Source organism: Cyprinodon tularosa, unplaced genomic scaffold (genome assembly GCF_016077235.1).
Source record: "Cyprinodon tularosa strain WSP-4 unplaced genomic scaffold, ASM1607723v1 ctg499, whole genome shotgun sequence".
Classification (NCBI taxonomy): domain Eukaryota; kingdom Metazoa; phylum Chordata; class Actinopteri; order Cyprinodontiformes; family Cyprinodontidae; genus Cyprinodon; species Cyprinodon tularosa.
The window spans coordinates 500,435-520,375 of record NW_024039228.1 but is presented as its reverse complement, the minus strand read 5'-3'; the positions used below and the strand labels follow the sequence as shown (position 1 = coordinate 520,375).

General features: G+C 37.0%; 1 long non-coding RNA gene across 1 annotated transcript; it reads right to left on the bottom strand.

The window, feature by feature from the left end:
• Positions 1 to 17,209: 17,209 nt before the first annotated feature.
• On the bottom strand, positions 17,210 to 18,557 carry LOC119794945. Its single transcript, XR_005282275.1, has 3 exons — positions 18,461 to 18,557; positions 17,748 to 18,384; positions 17,210 to 17,665 (listed from the first exon to the last, which is right to left on the bottom strand). It is a non-coding gene; the product is annotated as an uncharacterized LOC119794945 (long non-coding RNA).
• Between the last annotated feature and the right edge of the window lie 1,384 nt (positions 18,558 to 19,941).

Sequence of the window (19,941 nt, the reverse complement as noted above, 5' to 3'; positions counted from 1 at the left end):
TTTTTAGGTTTTTCTTGTCAGGGGGGGGCCCCCCGCCCCCTCCATTTCCCAGGGCCCCAAATTTTTTTAAAACCGCCCCTGGCCTATAAAACCAACATGACCGGAAAAAATTTTATTTTCCCGCTGGCCCCTGACCCCCAAAAGGAATTTGGCCCGCTCAAAATTAAAGAAACACCAAATTTTAAGGGTTTGGGGTTTAGGGGCCCGGGCTGTGGGGAATTAAGCCCCCCCCCATATCTTTTGACCAAGCCCCCACAGGCCCCCCCAAATTTGGGTTTAAACCCCTTTTGGGGGGTGCGGGGAAAGGAAAAATAAGCCGGTAGAATTTTCAAATTTAGGAAACTGGCCCAAAACTGGGGTTTAAGCCCGAAGCAGCAGCAGCACCAAGCATTTGGGGCCCTTTCTGTAAAAACTGCTTGTGCCCGGGTGCTTTGCTTGCTGTAATAATGCTGAATAGGGCCTTTTCAGGTTTTAAAACATCTTTACATTGGGAATTTTGCAAGGGGAAAGGGTTTTTTAAATTTGGGTTTTGGGAAAGGGTCCTGTACCCCACAAAAAAATTTTAAAAAGGGGTGCCCCCGGACCACAAAAAATATTTTTTGGTCTTAAAATTTCTTTAAAAAAAAAATCTTCCTAAAGGTTTAAGACATCCATATTTTTCACCCCCAAACCCCCCTAAAAAGAAAATGGTTGATCATTTTAGTCCCGCAGCTTCCTGCTTTTTGTGGTTTACTTTTGACCGTGTCTAACAAAGGGGGCCTTTGTTTTCCACAAGACCCAAAAACCTCTGGGAAATTTTCAGTTTAGCGTGATCCCAAAAACCTTCCCCTTTCCCCGGCCTCTGCCATCGGCCTCCCACCTCTGGCCCGCTGATAAAACAAAAAGTTCCTCCTCCCCTGATAAAACACCCGTGGGTTCTTTAACTTTTTATTGTGGGTTTCCCTTTTTTCTTTTTTTTTTTAACCCTTTTTTTCTGCATGCAGGGGGTGGTTTATATACTTTTTGGGGTGTTGCAACCCCCTCATCTCTAAAGTGGTGACCCATTTTACCCATTCTTGAATTAAACATTTTTTTCCCCCATCCTCTTTTTGGAAAAGGGGAATTTTTCTAAATGCTTTTCTTTGTCCCCTCCCCCTCTCTCCCGTTAGCTCTTTGGGAACCCCTTTCCCCCTTCTTTTCTGTCCCGACCAAAAAACATTTCCCGACCAGGGGGTTTTCCCTGTAACCCTTTTTTTGCCATCAAAGTGTCTTTATTTTTGCTTTTTGTTTTTATTTTTTTTGCAAAATTTTTTAATTTTTTTGGGGGTGCTCCCAATTTTTCCATTAAAACCCCTAAATTTTTTAATTTCCCGTGACACAATGGCTCTACCACCGCCAAGGGTCATCCCTTTTCGACGCTTTCCAATCTTTGCACTGGAGTTTCTTTTAAAACTTCTGTTTTTCTTTAAATTTGGGGCCCCCTTTTCCCCTTTTTTTTCTAAATTTGGGCCCAGTGGGTTTTCCCCAAAACCTTTTCGTGTTCTAAACACTGGGGGTTTTAACAAATGGTGATCAACGACCCTTTTTGGGGGGTAAAAAAATAAATTCAACCCTTTCGGTTTGGGGTTTTCTTGCTACAAACATCCACAAAACTCCCCCCAATATAAACCCTTGTCTTTTTGGTAAAGAAAAACAGATAACTAGTGATATCTTTAAATTTCCCCTTAACCCCACCAAACAACCACACAACCACACACAACCCCCACTCACTGCGCAGTTAACATTTACTTTATTTCTGTTTAAAATTATTTTTAAAAACAGAGGACCGCCGCTAACCCAAAGCAAAAATTTAACTAAAATTTAAAAAACTCGGGGAGCCGCCCCTTTCAAACCCAGGGGCCTGCCCTCCCCGCGGAAAATTTAAAAATGTTTTTAAAAATTTTTATTTTTACCCCGATAATTTTTAGAAAATTTTCAGGGTTTTTGTACAAAAAGGGGGGCCCCCGTTACCCCATGCGGAAAATTAAAAAATTTAAAAATAGAGGACCCCCGCCCCTCCTTCCCCGAGGTTTTAAAAAATTTGGGGAAAGGGGAATCCCGTGACCCCCCCCCCTGAGAAAGGGCTTCAAAAGGGGAAACTCGGACCCCCCACGCCCTTCACTTCGGGCTTTTTTTTTATATTTATTAAAATTTTTAAAAAATTTTTTATATTTTTTTAAAAAATTTATTTTTCCAAAAAATTTACTCACTCCCCTTTTTAAAAGAAAAACACTCACAATTTTTAAGCGTCCTCGAAATGCTTCAACCGTCGGACCCCAAAATTGGGAAAAAGGGGGAGACCCGTCCCGTAAAGGGGCTCTTTGCTCTGCCCCCAAAAGGCTTAAAACTGGAAACTCACCACCTGCCCTGGGGGTCGTCGGGGTATCTTTTCAAACCGGGTCAAGGACCAATTAAGGTTTTGGTTTAAACACCCAAAAAAACCCCTTTTTCAGCAAACCCGCAAAAAAGAAAAGACACGAGAAAAATTTTGTAAAATTTTACATTTCAAAGGAGATGGGGATCCCCGGGAAAATGCAATTTAGTTAAAAACTTCAAACCCATCCCGAAAACAAATAACCGCTCTCCAAGCCCTTTTTTGAAGAAACGCCCTGATTACAATGGGGTTTTTAAAACCCCTAAAGGGGAGGGGAACCCGAAAACCCAGTTGAAAACCAGAATTTTTTCCCCCCAACATTCATACATCATAGGATAAGGAAAACCCCTCTCCCTTAAACTTTGTTGCACAGTTCCCCCCTTCCCCCTCCACCAAAACCCCTTAAAAAGACATCTGTTAACCCGCAAATCGCCAAATCAAAAAATCCCCCCGCCAACTTAAAAAAAAATTTAAAAAACACAGGGGAAACAAAAACTAAATGTTTTTAACACTCTTTGTAATAAAGAAATAAAAAATAGAAATAAAAAAATGTGTAAGTATAATATGAAATTTAAAATAATATGAATAAAGTAAAATAACTTTTTGTTCAAATTTTAATTTAAACCCAAAACCCCCCCAAAAAAACTCAAGGGTTAGGCCCGCCACCCTAATTTGGAAAAAAACTTAAAATCTGTATGTCCGTCCCTCCATCCTTTTCTTGCTGAAGAAATTTTATATTTCTGCACAATATTCAAAATGGAAGCAAAAAGGCAACAAATATTATGATTCCACCTAAAGCGGATTGATGACAAAAGATTAAAGATTAGGAGAGCTTGTGCAAAGTTAAGAGGGAAAAAATGTAGAATCTGGTTGATAGACATCAATCACATAAGAACTAACTACTGCAAGATATTTATTTATTTCTTTTTCTTAATGTCTGTATCAGAGGGAAGGGCAATGCTATCTGAAGGAGAATAAAGCAGGTGCAATGATCAGTGAGCTGCTGGCCTCAGATGAACCAAATCTGTTGGGAGGTTTTTGCACTGAGAAGCAGTAACATGCAGCACTGTGGTGACTAGCTGCACAGAAATAAACACCACTGCTGCTCATGTCGACTCCCTCTAATGTTAAAGTGCAGGTTTCTCCTTTAGTTGCTCTTCCATTCATAGTCACTTTCACTCCATTCTCTGGATAGCCATCTCCAACATTCATGTACCCGAGGAGCTGCATCCGATGGTCTTCTAGTTGTTTGTACCAGAGGATTACAGTGTAGTCCTTAATATCATGTCTGCAGCTGATTTGAGGTTTATCTGCAGGTTTGCAGAAAATGTCAGCACTCTGGTGGACTTTGTCAGTGAGAGAAGAACCTGTTGAAAAGATTGAATGAACTATAAAAAAAAAAACAGCTGAGAGCTGATTATTTTAGTTTCAAAGATTCACTTAACTCTTCACAATAAGCAGTGGACCAACCCCTTTCTAATCCAGAAAACTATATTACCTGAAACAAGAAGAACATTCAAGGCTAAGTTGAAGAAGATAATCATGCTGTTGATTTTCTGTTTTGAATCAGTTGTCCTTCATTTGACTGAAATCTCCTGGAAAACCTTTCAGTCAGAAGAGCATGAACTTTACTGTGGGTTGGATCACTGTCTCCTCCTCTTCCAAATACAGAAACCAATCACTTGTGACCATCCTATCACATATATATATATATGGAAAAGAATATATATATATATATATATATATATATATATATATATATATATATATATATATATATATATATATATAATATAAATCGATGACTTCTAGTGGTGGGTTTAAGAAATTTGGAGCCCAAGGTGAAGGCAGGCATGTGGCCCCCTGAACTTGGAAGAACACATATAAAACAACAGGTTAATTGTACAGAAGGGAGACATTTTAGAAGAATGCACATGCATTATTTATTCTAACTTTGTCCCTTTTTCCTCACAATATTTCTCCTTCTTTTGTTTCTTTTTATCAATCTATGTATTTGTTTCTTTTTTTTTCTTTTCTTCTTCATTTGTCCCTTTATTTATATTATTTTTCTTTTCATGTCGTTTTCTTGTCTTCCTCTCCTGTTTTCTTTTCCCTTTTTTTGTTGTTGTCTTTGTACATTCTCCCTTTTATCCCTAAAATCAAAATGATGAGGAAATTCATTTTGATTGACCCTTAAAGCCTAAAGTTTGTCCTTTAAATTCAACGCAAAAAGATAACTAAGAATGACTGATTCCTCATCCTCTACAGCAAAGACAATCAAAATTCAAAGCTTAGTTCAAAATTGCCCACAAGCTTTCCTCTCTTCAATGCTATATGAATAATTAAACTGTCAAAGGGTAAAAATCTCCCCTTTGACAGTTTTAATATTTAATAGTGTTTATATCCCCATGATGTACCCTCCCTTATAGGTGTTGCACTTATTGTTGCACTCGCTGCTACTTATGGGTTGTCATTGTCAGCCTGTCAGTATTTCACTACTGTTAGTGGAAAACGAAGCTAATCAATTTTGGCAACTTTGAGTTCAGCTTTTTGCTTTCCTCCTACCGTATCTCCTTTTAACAGCATCGCTGAATTAGTTTAATCACATCTCAATTTTTCAACACTTTTCTAATCCCTTCTCCCAGTTTGTTTTCATATGTTTTGCTGCCGTCTTCCTGGATCTTTTTTGCACATATGCAGCGACGGACTATCCAATGCAGTGAAGACTGAATACACGCTTAATGCTGACATTTCAGTGAAATTATTTTAATCAAAAGCATAATACCATACGTGCATGGACAGATTTTGGTAAATCGCCAGTTTCCCCTAATGGTAGTTCCACACCTATATGAATTATTTGTTTTCTTCATAGATTTGCACAACTTTTTGTTTGTGTGTCTCATATAAACAGTGTACAAAGGAAGAGTCCACAAAGGTGCAGCAGCAGATGATCTGTGCTACAGATTACAAAAAACAGTGATCTGGAGGTTTTTGCTCTGAGAAGCAGTGATATGCAGCACTGTGGTAACGAGCAGCACAGAAGTAAACAGCACTACTGCTCACACTGAGCTCCTTTATTATCAGAGTGCAGTTCTCTCCTTTTTCTGCACCCCCTTTCATCTCCACATTGACTCCAGGTTCAGGGTAGCTTTTGCTTAAATAGTAATACCCCAGGAGCTGAAGTTGTCTGTCCTCTGATCTCTTATACCAGAGGATTGTGTCATAATTCTGAATACTGTGAGAACAGCTGATGTTGGCTGTTTTTCCTGAATTTGCCTGGATGTTTAATGGAGTTTGGAGGACTTTGTCATTAAGAGAAGATCCTGTGGAAGAACACAAACAAGGATTGGGGTGGCTGTAAAGTCATTTGTAAATAGAATAAGGTAATTAATTGCAGAGCAAAAAATCTTTTACTAAAAGAACAACCGACCAAAGTACTTCTGAAAAAAGGGTGATTACCTGAAACCAGTATGAGGTTGGGAGCGATTATGAACAGTAAGATTCTCATTCTGTTCCTTATAGTTTTTATTTAAGTTGTTGCTGTTCATAGATTTCACAGTGGTTTGATTCCTTTTAAACCCTTCAGTTAGCATAATTAACATGTGACCTGTGAGTGGGCGGAGTCACAGAAGCCCAATATGTTTTATTATGTGTCTTGTTGGATACACAGCTGCACAAGGCTGTGAGGTTTTTGCACTGAGGTGTAGGCATATGCAGCACTGTGGTAGCGAGCAGCACAGAAGTAAACTGCACTGCTGGTTTGGTTGAGATTTGAAATGGTTAAAGTACAGTTTTTGTCTTTATTTGCATTTCCTTCAATGGTCACATTGGCTCCTTTCTCTGGAGTTCCACTTTCTCCCAAGATGTACCCCAGGAACTGCATGGGGTGAAGCTTTGAGTGTTTGTACCACAGGATTCGATCATAGTCCTTTAAACTGTGAGAACAGTAGATTTGAGCTTGTTCAGTAGGGTTTTTGAACATATCAGATGGAGTCTGGAAAATCTGGTCACTTGGAGAAGAGCCTGCAGGTCACACAAGAACAAAATGTAAAACATGATGATTGAAGAGACAGTTTTCTGTGTAAATTATACATTTAAGAAAGACTTTTGTACCACAAACAACTATGATGTACAGGCTTGAACAGCAGAGAATGAAGATCCTCATTTTGTCACAATAAGATTGTCTTTGGTCGTGTTATCATGGCTGCATGTGAAGTTATGCAGGTGGGTGGTGTCTTTAGCTCCACTGCTTTACATATTAACTGCATCAGTTGTTGTAGATAAACTGAGTTCCTGTCACCTCAAAAGATATGACTAAATGTTTATACAGTATATAAACAAATGTTGTAATTAAGCTTTCTGATTAAGCCAGGAAATAATGCAAACAATATTTAAAAACAAACTTTACAAACTAAATGTTTGCATTTCCTTGATAAAAAGGAATATTTATGCTGAACCACAATGGCACATCAGAGTATACCGAGACCTTAGAGTATTAATACAATTTATTCAATTTAAATGATCCCTGATATTGTTTCCACTTTTAATTTCATGCACGATAAAGAGGGGAAATGTTCATGGATGAAAGCAAACATCTCCTCCTAGTGGACAAAATAAGGATCTACTTAGAATCTGATGAAGGTTTTGTAAAATCAAAAGCAGGTAAGGAATAAATAAATAAACACAGATTTAGAGGATTATAAATAAATTGACTTTTCATACAAATCAACATGGAACTAAGTGTGTGAAGAGTGTAATAATACAATGCAAAGTGTTACCATATTGTACACATAACTATTTTTTTTAGAACTATTTGTGTGCTTTACCCTGGTCTGAGGGTTATAGGAATATTTGTTTAATATTTCTCACAGTTTAATCAGGCCAAGTTATTAAACATGCTCTAAGAATAAAAAAGGAACATGGTGTATATTACAGAAATATTTAAAGGGTTTTCATACAATTAAACTGTTAACTTGTTGCAGTGGAAAGCAACTACCGTACTACTAATACCCAACGGTACTCATGCTGTAGCATTATACATGGATTCAACTGATATTAATCTATAAATTAATTTATAACACTAATCTCCTTAAAAACAACATCCCTGCTGTGACACATGGTGGTGCCAGCATCATACTGTAAGGATTAGGGCTCTAACAATTCATCGGATTAATCCTGACTAATCAATTATTGAAATAATTGTTAACTAATTTATTAATCACTTAATCGTTAACTGGAGTATATATGCCTTCAGCTGACAAAGCAACTCACTTAGAGCAGTAATTATACCAAAATTGTTAAAAACTGTTTTAATATTTAGCATTTTAGATTGTCTCTGTCAATAGGCGTTATCCAGAACTCCACAAGTCAAAAAGTTTTTTTGGTTTAACTAGTTTAATTCTGTGTAAACGGTTCTTTGAGGAACATTTCGATATCCGACTATTAATCGAATAGTAACGGTTAGTTGCAGGCCTTGTGGGGAATCATGCCCCTCAGCAGATCGATCAGAGTTGATGAGAATAAAGATGGAGCTCAAAATCCAGAATTTAATCCAACTATTAATCCCTCAAAAGTAAAAAAGTATCATTTAAAAATGTGCTCACAGAAGGTCCCAACACGTGTTGAATGCGATTTAGCTAGATAGATACACGGGGAGCCATCTACTTTTGAATATAAGACTTTAAAAACATGCAGCTATAAATATGAAAAATGGTTGCCCAGGATGCTGACTTCTGGCCATTTAATTAAGTTCATACCTTCCAGTTCAGAACGATGCATTACTTTGTGGTGGTTTGACGCATAAATCCGATTATAATATGTTGAAATATATAGTTGCTCAAAATGTTGAAAAGCTCTCTGTTAAGCACTGTTACAGCAAAGAAGGCAATTATTAAAACATCTCTTGCTGATGATTATACTTATATTTGTTTTATATAATGGTGTTTTTAAGCATTGCAATGAATTGCATGAAATTGATGAGGTTAATTAATACTAAAACACTGATTATTCAGCTATTCTGTTTAAACGAGGCACTGCACTTAATATATAAAGTAAATATATGTCAGTTTTTAAAAGTTTTAAAATAAGAATAGTTAACAGCTTTCAAAATGCAAGTACATAAAGTGAAAACATAAAAAAATGCTGCCCAACAAAACAAAACCAAATAAACATAAAAGAAGAGGATCAAGAACTTGGCCTTGAGGTACAACGGTACAAATTTTTCCGAACAATAGTTTATCTGACCAGCAGCTTCACTTTGCAGCTAAAGGTTTTTTTTTTTTTTATCTACTTAGTATTCTTTGCTGAAATAATTATAGAAAATTATTTTAAATTATAATTGCTAGATATCAGTCACTAAAATACATCTTTGCTTCTTCCCCCTCTGGCGGGAAGGTTTCAGCTGGTGTCTGATAGACCAGAATGAGAAACAGGGCCGTTTGTAGCATCACCTGGAACCAGAATCCAATTCAAGTAAATACTTGGAATCAGAAAGATGTCTTTCAAGTTTTCGAGAGGACTTATTATGTTTTACTAGTTCCTCCTTGTATTAAATCATTATCATGTAGGAGGAGCTTCGCTTCTCCTCTGCAGTGTGGACATCTGGAGGAAAAATATACCACCACCTCATGAAAGGAAGCACGCAGCTGCAAAGAGCTGTGAGATGAAAAATAAAGATCAAATAAGATGTTTTTGCACTGAGGAGCTTTAATATGAAGCACTGTGGTCTAGCAGCGCAGAAATAAACTGCACTGCTGATCACATTCTCAACTGTTAATGTGCATTCCTGGTTTTGGCTAGCGCTGCCGCTCATTTTCACATTTAGTCCAGATTCTGGATATCCATTCGCAGCATTGTTGTATCCCAGGAACTGCATCTGCTTGTTGGTGTATTTGTACCAGAGGATCTGATCATAGTTCTCAATACTGTGCCGACATTTTATGATGGCCTCTTTTCCAGGCTGGAGGAACAAGTCAGCTGGAGTTTGATGGACCTGATCACTGAGAGAAGAGCCTGTGGAAAAAAATGTGAAAGCATTGAGTCCTATGAAATTCCATGTGGAGAGATTATATAAATGTAATGGAACACATAAAGAGCAGTAGAATATATTTCAACATAGCCATGAGGAAAATATCTTCAGACTACAGACTGATATATGGATAATGATGCTTAAAAAGGTTTAAAAGAAGATTTTAAATGAAGACAATATTACCTAAAACTGGAATCCTTTTACACATTAGGCAGAAGATGATGATTATTGTGTTCATTTTTCTGCAGAGTCCAGCTGATAATGTGGCTCTATAACGTACGTGCTGCTATGTTCCTCAGCCAATGATGAGGCATTTTACATGAGGAACGCAGGCAGTTCCTTTATCCAGATGTGTGACATCATACTTCCTCTTCCTCTAATCTGAACCGATCAACTCTCTGAACACCTCAGAGTGTAAAACCAAATACTGCCATCTAATGTATGGAATGACACAACACTGCCACAGCCAAATATTCAGTGTCTTGCAGAGTCGATCATAACTATTAATGGATTTTGTCCAATATAACCTAAAACCTAAGCGACTTTTAATGAGACGTTTTGGGAAAGAACAACACAAAGTGATTCATACATTTACAATAATATATAATGGAATGAAAATCATAAAACTGTGACACATATTTCTATACCAACCAGTTCCTGACACCTTTAAATAAAATCTAAAGAAATTATTGAATAAACAGCATCATAAAGACCAAGGGAAACAGCAGAAAGGTCAAGGAGAACAATTTTAAAGAGGTTAACAACTGGGTTATGTTCTACAAACTATTTCCTAAATATTAGACAATACAGAGAGCACTGTTTAATCAGACATCATAAAAGAGATAAAAATTCAAAGAGAACCAGAAACCTATAAGGAGAACCAGAAACCTATAATGACGAGGCACTAAATGTACAGGAGAGAAGCAGACAGATGCTCCATGGTAACATTGGAGGAGCTGCAGAGGTCCGTGGCTCAGGTGGGAGATCTGCTAATATGGATGGGTGTGATTCATTTGAGACCAACAGGAACACATTTAATGTTGAAAGAAAACCATACTGGAGGAAACAATTAAGACTTGGAGGGAGGTTCACTGAAGAGAAGAAGCCAAGTATAAATGTGTTTGGACCAATCTAAATAATAAGCTGAAAAGAAATGACCACCATGGTTTACTGATTTTGTTTTATTTTATTTTATTCTTTACTTATAACTTCACTTCCATTTCATCTTGAGTTCATGCTGTAGTGCATGCTTGGATTATAATAGGCCTTTTCTGATTGGAAGGAAAACTAAACCTTGACTTCATCTCTGCCTCAGATTGTCTTGGTCTCTACAGGGAACTGAAGATCCACAACCTCAATGCTTACTGTAGATAAAAAGAGTTAGATAAAGTACTTCTGAATACAATGTATACACAACTATCACAGGTGCAGGAGGGTGAGAGCTGCATGTAATACAGATTACAGAGGGTTTTTGTACTAAGGAGCAGTGATATGCATCACTGTGGTAGCTAGCAGCACAGAAGTAAACTGCACTGCTGCTCATGGTGAGCTCTTTAATAGTCAGAGTGCAGCTCTGGTCTTTATCTGCATTCCCGTCCATCTCCACATTCACTCCAGGTTCTGGATTTTTGTTGCTTTTAAACATATGACCCAGGAGCTGAAGCTGTCCATCCTCTGATCTCTTGTACCAGAGGATAACATTATAGCTCTGGATGCTGTGAGAGCATCTGATGCTGGGTGAGTCTTCTGGATGTGTGATAATGTGATACGGAGTTTGGTGAACTTTATCACTCAGAGAAGATGCTGTAGAAAAAAACAAATAAAAAACAAGATTGTATCGAATTAAATAATTATTGAATGTAGTGCAATGCAATGCAAAGAAAAGTTACCTGAAACCAGAATAGCCCTTAGAGCAATTATTAGGATCTCTGTAATCATGCTGCTGAATTAAGGTTTTGAGCCTCTCCTCTCAAGTTAATCTCAGTTCTGCAATAGAGAATGATACTGTAAAGGTGGGCGGAGTTAAAACGGATTCAGAGCTATTACCATATTTTGCACAGCTACACAGGTCTGCTAGATGAGAAATAACATTAACACTAAGAGGAGGATTGATTTTAAAAAAAAGAAGTAAACTCCACTGCTGCTGAGAATGAGCTCTCTCTAAAAAAACAAAAAAAAAAAAACAGAAAAAGAACAAAATCTAGAATTTATTTGCAATGTAATCAGAAATAAAATGTATCAATGAGAGAGTTTTACTCTGGAAGAAAGCCTTTGCTTTTTATTTTTCCTGAGGCCTGTGAAGTGTTTGAAATAATGTACCAGAGAATGAAAACCACCTCTTTGTTTTGCTATCTGTGGGTCTGTTTGTCCTGTTCTTCACACTAGGAGGAAAGACAGGCAGGTGGTCTTTTTTATCTTCAATCTCTTCTCAGTTTCAAAAACTATAACATCTGCAAATAATCTTTATGCAGAAAGGATGGCACCAAAAAAGTGTGACATACATTTAGAAGTGGCTTGTGGTATGACTCTGCAAAATGATGGAGGTTTTTGTTGTTTTTTCTTTGCAAAAAAAATTCTAGTTGAGTTAATCTGGAGAAAATCTGCACACAGTATTTTTGTATGTTGCTTGGACTCTCCATTGAATCTTTACCTAGACTTAGAGCCATTTTGACATATCAATATGCTTTGATCAGTTTCAAAACATTTCCATATTAGCTCTGGTTTTATGATGTGAGACGTTATGCTGGAAGTCAAGTTTATTTAAAAAGTGTACATTGCAGAGGTAAAGAGGCTAAAAAATGTAACAAGTAAGATAAAAGGATTGTATATAAAAAAAGAAAGGTTGGACTTAAAAACAATGTTTAGAAAGCACAGTCAAAGGGAACTCTAAACAATGAAGTTTTTAATTAGGTTTCAAAGTTCCTTTAAAGCTTTCTGGGATGTTAATCTTTAAATGATGTATGTGTAACTTATAATTTCATCCTTTTTATAGCTTCATTTTTCATCAACAGATAAAAAGATGCTCTCATATGAGATGACATATTGAGAAACACCGCCTCCTAGTGGACAGTAATATTTCATATCTGTGTGATCAGTTCCTCTGCTGTGGTTCTCTTGAAGCTTATAAGATTATCAGGAGATAAATAATGGTTTCTTTTCTAACAGGGAAGTTTTTTCTAGCTGCAAAGAAATAGCCGGCATTGTCCTCAATGGATTCTCAACAACATTTTTTGAATGACAAGCAGAGCCCAATACAGTCATCTCAGTTTTCCCAGGAGGTTGTTCGTAAGACAAGATTATATAGAAGTAGGTGTTTGAATGTTTGCTGTTTAAAGGAAATCGCAGCAGCAGGAGCCTGATGAACATTTTTTGGCAGGCCAGAGCTCCATGGTAACTTTGGAGGAGCTGCAGAGATTACAAGATAACGATGGAGAACTGGTTAACTGTGACAGCCAAGGTATATTTAAGACTGACAAAGTCAATGTTGAGGGGTGAACCATAAGAGGTCGTATTTACAGTTTACCTAGAGCACTTAACAAATGCTTGGAGGAAGCTGCACTGATGAGAAAAGACCAAGAACAATATCTCTATTACACAGGTCTCTCTGTGGAATATAATGATACATAGAAGGATACTTAAGTGGAGAATATTTTCTAGCACAGAAAGGGAAACTGGTCAGAATTGGAAGAAAGATGGACCGGTTGAAAGATAGAGCTTCACCTTTTAACAGCACGACACCAATGATACAGCAGCCAGCTGTTCAAATCCAACATGTGTAAGAACGGCCTAGTCAAAGACCAGACTTTAGTCAAACTAGGAATCTGTAGTAAGTTTTGAAAAGGGATTGTAAGAAATGTTCTCACCTCATATAACTTAGACATAGATATTCTTACAAAAAGAATAGGAGCAAAAGCGTTTGAAGCATTCTGAGCATAAACGTGAATAAACAACCACCATGGCTTTTAAGAATTCTTTTTCTATACCTTATTTTAACATTTTTTTTCTTCCATTTCCTTGAGGTTTGCATCCTCTCCCTGTGCATAAATGGGCTATCTTAAGGAATGAAGAACTTTATGTGAAAATTTACCTCCACCTCATGAAAGGAAGCAACACAGCTGCAAAGAGCTGTGAGGTAAAAAACAAAGATCAACTAGAGGGTTTTTGTACCAAGGAGCTTTAATATGAAGCACTGTGGTCTAGCAGCGCAGAAATAAACTGCACTGCTGATCATATTCACATTCTCAACTGTTAGTGTGCAGTTCTGGTCTTTATTAGCTTTTCCAATAATTTTCACATTCAGTCCAGATTCGGGATATCCAGTAAGAGCATCATTATATCCCAGGAACTGCATGTTGTTGGTGGTTTGTTTGTACCAGAGGATCCGATCAAAGTTCTCATTACTGTGCCAACATTTTATGATGGCCTCTTTTCCAGGCTGGAGGAACAAGTCAGCTGGAGTTTGATGGACCTGATCACTGAGAGAAGAGCCTGTGGAAAAAAATGTGAAAGCATTGAGTCCTATAAAATTCCATGAGGGGAGATTCAACAAATATAATGGAACACAGAAAGAGAAATAGAATATATTACAACATAGCTATGGGGAAAAACCTTTTGAAAGAAGCTTAATTTAATTAGAATACACACTGACATTCAAAAAAAATAATGCATAGATATGAAACAAGATTTTAAAATAATAAACCAGTAATATTACCTAAAGCTGGAATTATGTTACACATTAAGCAGAAGATGATGATCATTGTGTTCAGTTTTCTGCAGAATGAGTCAGACTGATAATGTAGGTCTTTAACATACATGCTGCTGTGTTCCTCAGCCAATGATGAAACATTAACACGAGAAAAAAAAAAAATCCTTTTTATGATTGTGTGACATCATACTTCCTCTTCTTCTAATCTAACCCAATCAAATGTTGAGCAAGTATTCTTATTTGATTATAAATATTTATTAAAATAATAATAGGAAAATATAAATAACAATGCATCACTCAAATCCTAAATAAACCACAACAATTTTTTTTGTGGTTAAGAGGCTACCAGTCTTAAATGTATATATTTGTCAAGTTGGATTATTATATTGTTATCAATCAACAATTAACTCAATTTATCAGCAAATATGGCTGTGTTGTGGAACTGGGTTTTGTTTATCCCCAATTAAATATTAAGAATTGTATTCTAAATCTGAAAATGGTGTGAAGTAAAATGATCACTGAGAGTTGATATGCAAGGAAGAAAAAAAATTATTTTAACTTTTTCTATTATTCTATTCAATTATTTAACAAAAGGGGCCATGTATTAGAATGGCCTATTCAAAGCCCAGACCTCAATCAAAATGTGAATCCTAACCAAGAATTAATAAGACAGATTCAGAAACATTTCTGACTAAACTGAAGTTTCTTTCTTTTTTTTTTTTTTATAAAAATAGGCAAAAAATGATTGGACCCACCGGAACAGAAAAATCAATAGAAAAGACTTGTTTTTTTTATATATATATATATATATATATATATATATATATATATATATATATATATATATATATATATATATATATATATATATATATATATATAAATCTTAGTTTCATTTATTATCTTCCTTTTATTTTGCATGGAGTTTTGTTGCTGCCCCTATGCATGCACAGTGTGCTGTTGATTTGAAAGAAACAGCATTTTATCAAAGAGTTTGGGTTTACAAGGGTCTTCTAAAAGCAGGGACCAGTTCTGTAGGGTAAACAGGTGTTATATACAATAGATAACATATTATATTTCCAAGATTATCAGATATAAAGGAATTAGGTGTGATTCTGCACCTGAGACTAAAACATGACAGGTTTCTGACCCTCCCACTCTGTTCTTTACTTCAGATTAGTGTGTATGTCAACAACTTTATCATGTTGGGCTAAGAACCTGTGTCAAATGGAGCGGTTATTAATACAGGTCAGGTCAGCTCTCAACAGTCTCCACACTGTATGTACAAATAACATTTTAAAATTTATAGTTCTTAAACCAACCACAGCGAGAAAACATGACTGTTAGGCTAATTTTGACATTTTGAATTGAAAAAGCTTCCTGGATGGGAAGCGAAACATCTTCACACTTGGAAAACAAAGTCCAGTTGATGGGTGATTATTATACTTTTCCAGGTTGCAGGCCGGCTCCTGGAGAAAAACATTGGTCCCGCAGTGAACCAGCCAGAGTAGGAGAGAATAGACAGTTTTGGTCTTTGGAAAAGGCTGAACTATCCACAAAAAGAAAATGTCAAACTCCATAGAAAGTTTTTATGATTAAGGCTAGTGTAACATCTGCGTTTGATACGTAATCCTGCATACAATGAATGAATAAAAGTGTCTGTTCACACAGGTGCAGGAGGTTGAGAGCTCTTATACAGATTACAGAGGGTTTTTGTACTAAGGAGCAGTGATATGCCTCACTGTGGTAGCGAGCAGCACAGAAGTAAACTGCACTGCTGCTTATAGTGAGCTCTTTAATAGTCAGAGTGCAGTTCTGGTCTTTATCTGCATTCCCGTCCATCTCCACTTTCACTCCAGGTTCTGGATTTTTGTTTTCTTTATACATATAACCCAGGAGCTGAAGCTGTCCATCCTCTGATCTCTTGTACCAGAGGATAACATCATAGCTCTTGATGCTGTGAGAGCATCTGATGCTGGGTGAGTCTCCTGGTTTCGCGAGAATGTGATACGGAGTTTGGTGAACTTGATCACTGAGAGAAGATGCTGCAGAAAAAGAAAACAAACAAAAAAAGGAATGTATTGAATTATTTAATCATTTAATGTGGTGAGATGAAGCAAAAGGCCAAGTAGGTACAGTAATGGCACATGATATCCCATCAAACCTGAATATTACCTGAAACCAGCACAGCCTTGAGAGAGATGATCAAGAGCCCTGCAATCATGCTGCTGTTTTAAGGTTTGGAGCCTCCCATCTCAAATCAGCCTCAAATCTGCAATAGAAAAAGAAACTTCGAACGTGGGCGGAGTCACATCAGATCAAATATGGATATATTTTACATTGGAGCATAGGGCTGCTAGCTGAGAAATGATGAATGAAATTTTTGTACTGAGGAGCAGTTATCTGTTTTTGCTGCTCTCCCTTCTACTACAGCATTTTTGAGTGTTTTCACTGGAAAATTTCTTTCGAACATGAATCCCAGTGGTTGCATCTGATGTTCTGCCTGTACCTTTTTAGGATTAATATTAAAGTTTGTGTTTATTTTTTTATTTTTTTTTCTTCAAAGAGCTGTGCACCCCAGGACAATCAAAACCAATCAAAAACTTTACAGACTTCCAAGTGGTCTGATTAAGGGATCACAACAAAGCACCATATAATATTGTGAGGTAGAAGAAAGATAATCAATGCGTTTGAAAGATAATTGACCAAAGAAGTGTGACATAGCTTTAAAATTAGCTGTAAAATGTTCTCCAATAAAGCACTGAACCTTAAATAAATAAACTTAAGATAATTTGAATAAAACCAAAGTGCCCCCCCCCCCTTTTTTAACCAATTCAATCATATTAATAGCTTGATTTTTCGTCAACAGTTAAATATATTAATGCATGTTTTTTCACCATGGTTTTTCTCCCATGATGTATGCATTTGATCACTGTTGCACTTTAAGAAAATGGAAATGTCATGAGAGCTGTACAAAAGGAAATTTCCTTTTTTTATACACTCTGTGTGTACAAAATTACAGTAAATGTTTTCGTAGTCTAAAAAAGATGCTCTCATATGTGATGACATGTTGAGACACATCGCCTCCTAGTGGACAATAGTATTCTACAGCTGTGTGATCAGTCCCTCTGCTGTGGTTCTCTTGAAGCTCATGAGGTTATCAGCAGCTAAATGGTGGTTTATTTTCTAACAGAGAAGGTTTTTGTTGGAGCTGGAGGCTTCAAGCAGCACTGTGCTTCACTGGCAGCACAGAAATAGACTGCGCTGTCCTCAGGCTGCCTCAGCTTCAGAATAACAAAAGAAGAATGACTCTGGCCACTACCAGTCACATTATACAAGCTTTGAAATTGATCCTCAACAACATTAGAAGTATATTGTGTGTATCCCAGTAGAGTCATATCAGTTTTCCCAGGAGGTTGTTTGTACCACTGGATCATATCGAAGTTGGTGTTTGAATGTTTGCAGTTTAAATCAACAGATTCTCCTGGTCCTTTAATCACATTTGCAAGATTCTGATGAACGCTGTTTATTGATGGCTCTTCTGAAAGGAAATAATAAACCAACAGATTAAAAGTAGATGATCTTTGAAAGGAGAGTTTAGTAATGAACAGACTTAAATGTACCTGAAGAACCGAAGTGCAGGACCAAAAAAGGAATTAAGAGTTTGAACATGATCCAAGTCCACATCGCTACCAAGCTGCAAAAATAATGTCAGACTGCATAAAGATGTTCACATGCAAAAGGGGAGGAGGGGATGCCATTCTATGTTGTCATAGTCATCACTCAGCCTTCTTCAGGTTAAGTAACAGAGGAAGAGGAGGTTTCTTTTCTAATGTCTGATGATTTGCTGATGTAGTTTAATGTCCTTTGATGCAGCTGTGCTCCTCCTCAGTCTGTGTTCATGTTCAGGATCATCAGAGAGGGTTTTTGTAGAGGTTAAACACCAACTGTGTCACTGTGTACTAGCTGCACAGTAATACATGCTGCTGTCTTCTGGTTGGAGTTTTTCTATATGAAGGCCAGATTCCTTTGAGCCGTCTCCTCTCAAAATGAAATGATCTTTGAATTCATCCTCCAGCTTTGGGCTTTGGTTGGAGATATAACCAATTAATTTCAAAATGGAGTCACCAATCAGCTTTTGGTACCACAAAATCACATAGTAGCCACTGATTGAATGGCTGCAGTTAATAGTAGCAGGATTGCCGGAAACTTCTAATATTGATGGTGGCTCCTGGTGCACATTCTTGCTCAGTAAAAAATCTGTACAAATAACAAATAACCATATTAATTCACATGAACAAAGTTTTGTAAAGAATGAGAATGATGTCCAACTTACAGCAGAAGCAGAGCAACAGCAGACATATCCTGCTGAGGTTTCTGGTCATTATGTCTGTATCTTCCTCTTCGTCTCTGCAGGGACTGACATAGTGAACATGTGTTTGAGGATCAACTGAGAGGGGAGGAGACATATTCCAAGATCTTGTCAAAAGCACATGCATCAATTAGTTCTCTGATTTGCCCTTTTGTTTGAGTTACAGCTGTATGCGTTGAACTTGAACGTTGATAATTGCTTGTCAAATAAAATACTTATTTACTTTACAACCAGATTGTTTTCTTTACACGCCTAAATGGTAAAAGAAATACTTGTAGAAGACACATTTGTATTATATAGTAGTGTTCTCACAGAGGTTTACAAATTAATATTAACCTTGGTAGGAACATCATGATGTGGCAGAAGGAAACTTAACTCGATCTCTAGGGCTGTGCACATCTGGACAGACATTTCTGATGTTTTTTCAGGTATCTGTTGCTCCAATAACCATGAGGTTATAACTACATATATACAGTCAGTAGAGCCAGTAGAGTGACATGTACCAACATCATATTGAAGTTGGAGTTTGAATGTTTGCAGTTTAAATTCACAGATTCTCCTGGTCGTTTAATCACAGCAGCTCGAGTCTGAAATACGCTGTTTTCTGAAGGTTCTGCAGTACCTTCAAAGTAAGGGGAAATTTTTTTCAAAAAATCGTACCTTTTTTTTTTGGATATAAATTTATTTCTGGTTTATATTTTAAATAGAGGTGCAGAGCCTCTGGGTGTAAACAGAGTTGAATATGATCTAAGTAGAGATACAAACAAAACTAATGATTGATTTCTGATGTCTGATGATTCGCTGCTGTAGTTTAATGTCCTTTGATGCAGCTGTGCTCCTCCTCAGTCTGTGTTCACGTTCAGGATGATTAGAGAGGGTTTTTGTAGAGGTTAAACACCAACTGTGTCACTGTGCACTAGCTGCGCAGTAATAAGTGCTGCTGTCGTCTGGTTGGAGTTCCTCTATTACAAGATTAGAGTACTTTGATCCATCTCCACTCACATTGAACCGATTTTTTATTTCCTTTTCAAGGACTACATCAGTATAAAAAACATATCCAATCAGTTTAAGAGCAGAATCACTAATTGGCTTCTGGTACCACAGTATCGTGTTGTAAATACTGATTGAATGATTGCATTTAATAGTTGCAGGACTCTGAAGACTTCCAAATATGGATGGTGGATCCTGATGCACATCTTTGCTTAGTGAAAAATCTGTTGTGGGAAAAAAAAAAACATAATAAATAAACATGAGTATCAATTTGATCTATTTATATCCAGAATAATGCTACGTACAGCAGAAGCAGAGCAGCAGCAGGGTGATCCTGCTTAGGGTTCTGATCATGATGTGTTTATCTTCCTCTTTGTCTCTGCAGGGACTGACAAGTTCAACACATGTTAGAGGATCAACTGAGAGGGGAGGAGACGTAAACTGGGTGGATGTTG